The sequence below is a fragment of the Entelurus aequoreus genome, linkage group LG18 (genome assembly GCF_033978785.1).
Source record: "Entelurus aequoreus isolate RoL-2023_Sb linkage group LG18, RoL_Eaeq_v1.1, whole genome shotgun sequence".
In the NCBI taxonomy this organism is placed as follows: Eukaryota; Metazoa; Chordata; class Actinopteri; order Syngnathiformes; family Syngnathidae; genus Entelurus; species Entelurus aequoreus.
In genome coordinates this window covers 10,701,212-10,704,593 of record NC_084748.1, presented here as the reverse complement: position 1 = coordinate 10,704,593, position 3,382 = coordinate 10,701,212, and the positions used below count along the sequence as shown (strand labels likewise).

General features: G+C 23.9%; 1 pseudogene; it reads right to left on the bottom strand.

The window, feature by feature from the left end:
* Positions 1–3,085: 3,085 nt before the first annotated feature.
* The window catches only part of LOC133634273 (ras-related C3 botulinum toxin substrate 2-like), a 24,514-nt pseudogene continuing 24,217 nt past the window's right edge, over positions 3,086–3,382 (bottom strand).

Below are 3,382 nucleotides of genomic sequence, written 5' to 3'. Positions count from 1 at the left end.
ATTTGTGTACCTGAAAAATGTCTTTAAAATGCTACAGTAGCATGCGAACGTTAGCATGCATCAAGTACCAAAATATGACTTAAGTTGTGTGTAAACCTATAAAAGTCAAAAGGTGGTTTCCCAAATTTGATACATATTTATTGTGGCAAAAAGTATGAGCAAAACGAGCCAAAAGAAAAAAGGTACTATGCTAACAATAACATTCTTACAGTTTGCATTAGTGACATACCAAACTATGAACAAAGAAATACCATTTGAATTAGCTAAAAAAAAGATTGAGAATGCTAATGTTAGCAAGCTAAAATGCGAACTGTAAAATGCGTAAAGGTCTAAAATATATTACTTTAATTTGTGTACCTGAAAAATTTCTTTAAAATGCTACTGTAGCATGCAAACGTTAGCATGTATCAAGTACCAAAATATGACAAAGTTGTGTGTAAACATATGAATATCAGGGTTTCCCTAATTTGATACATATTTATTGTGCTAAAAAAGTATGAGCAAAACGAGCCAAAAGAAAAAGGTGCTATGCTAACAACAACATTCTTACAGTTTGCATTAGTGAAATACCAAACTATAAACTAAGAAATATCATTTGAATTAGTTAAAAAAAAATTGAGAATGCTAATGTTAGCAAGCTAAAATGCTAACTGTAATATGCGAAAGTTAGCATGCATCAAGTACCAAAATATGACTTAAATTTTGTGTAAACCTGTACAAGTCAAAAGGTGGTTTCCCAAATTTGATACATATTTATTGTGGCAAAAAAGTATGATCAAAACGAGCCTAAAGAAAAAGGTACTATGCTAACAATAACATTCTTACAGTTTGCATTAGTGACATACCAAAATATAAACTAAAAAATACCATTTGAATTAGCCCAAACAAAAAAAAAAAGCTAGAATGCTAATGTTAGCAAGCTAAAATGCTAACTGTAATATGCGTAAAGTTCTAAAATATATTACTTTGATTTGTGTACCTGAAAAATGTCTTTAAAATGCTACAGTAGCATGCGAACGTTAGCATGCATCAAGTACCAAAATATGACTTAAGTTGTGTGTAAACCTATAAAAGTCAAAAGGTGGTTTCCCAAATTTGATACATATTTATTGTGGCAAAACGAGCCAAAAGAAAAAAGGTACTATGCTAACAATAACATTCTTACAGTTTGCATTAGTGACATACCAAACTATAACCTAAGAAATATAATTTGAATTAGCTACAAAAAAAAGCTAAAATGCTAACTGTAAAATGCGTAAAAGTCTAAAATATATTACTCTGAGGTGTGTACCTGAAAAATGTCTACAGTAGCATGTGAACGTTAGCATGCATCAAGTACCAAAATATGACTAAGGTGTGTGTAAACCTATGAAATTTGCTAAAAAAAAACAAAAAAGAAGCTTGCCTACTAACAATGGCATGCTAACAGGTATCATACATCAAGTAACTGCAACATTAGCAAAACTGTTAGCATGCTAATACTAAAATGCTAACGCTGTTTAAAACTTAGCTATGGGCTATACTTTGGACACCCCTGGGACTCTAAACGCTTCACTGATGTAAGCCATTTAGTTTTATTGTATTCTTACAAGATTTATAGTATTTATATATATATATATATATATATATATATATATATATATATATATATATATATATATATATATATATATATGTATATATATATATATATATATATATATATATATATATATATATATATATATATATATATATATATATATATATATATGTATATATATATATATATACATATATATATATATATATATATATATATATATATATATATATATATATATATATATATATATATATGTATATATATATATATATACATATATATATTTATATATATAGATTTATAGTATTTATATATATATATATATAGTATTCTTACAAGATTTATAGTATTTATATATATATATACATTTATAGTATTCTTACAATATTTATAGTATTTATATATATATATACATATATATATTTATATATATATAGATTTATAGTATTTATATATATATATATATATAGTATTCTTACAAGATTTATAGTATTTATATATATATATAAATACTATAAATCTTGTAAGAATACTATATATATATATATATATATATAAATACTATAAATATTGTAAGAATACTATATATATATATATATATATATATATATATAAATACTATAAATATTGTAAGAATACTATATATATATATATATATATATATATATATATATATATATATATATATATATATATATAGATTTATAGTATTCTTACAATATTTATAGTATTTATATATATTTATATATATATATATGTATATATATATATACATATATATATATATTTATATATATAGATTTATAGTATTTATATATATATATATATAGTATAGTATAGTATATATATATATAGTATTCTTACAAGATTTATAGTATTTATATATATATATATATATATATATATATATATATATATAAATACTATAAATCTTGTAAGAATACTATATATATATATATATATATATATATATATATATATATATATATATATATATATATATAAATACTATAAATATTGTAAGAATACTATATATATATATATATATATATATATAAATACTATAAATATTGTAAGAATACTATATATATACATATATATATATATATATATATATATATATATATATATATATATATATATATATATATATATATATATATATATATATATATATATATATATATATATATATATATGGGTCAATTTATAATATTCATACAAGAGAATATACGCTGCTTTAGAGTGAGGGTGTACCTTATTATCTGTCCCACCACACAAAGGGCTAATCACTTTTCCCAAGGCGGCGATAATGAGGGCAATTAATCAACTAGCCGTTGGTCAATAGCGACGGAAGTGGGCAACACAAACGCGTGAAGACCATCCGAGCTCATTCATCTCACTTCTCATGACGATGACTCCGGTGGCGATAATGGTGATGAAGCACAGGAATGATCTCCCGCCAGAAAAAAAAACGACTGCGGGATTTTTTTTGTGTATTTTAATCACAACAAACAACACACATTTATCAAACACTTTGGCTGGCTGACATTATTAGCATGTCTGTGACCTCCATGACTTTTACCTTTGTTCACCGTTTTAAGTCGATAAGGGTTTATAAATGTGAAGGTAAGTTCCTAACGCAGATGCTTAAGTACTTTACAAAAATGGAACATTATGTGACGTTCACAGAGGTGTAGCTAATTAAAAAATCATGTTGTGTAGGATTCCAGCAGACGTCGCATTTACTAACCTAGCATGATGTTAAAATGTAATGTTAGCATGTAGCTCACGTAG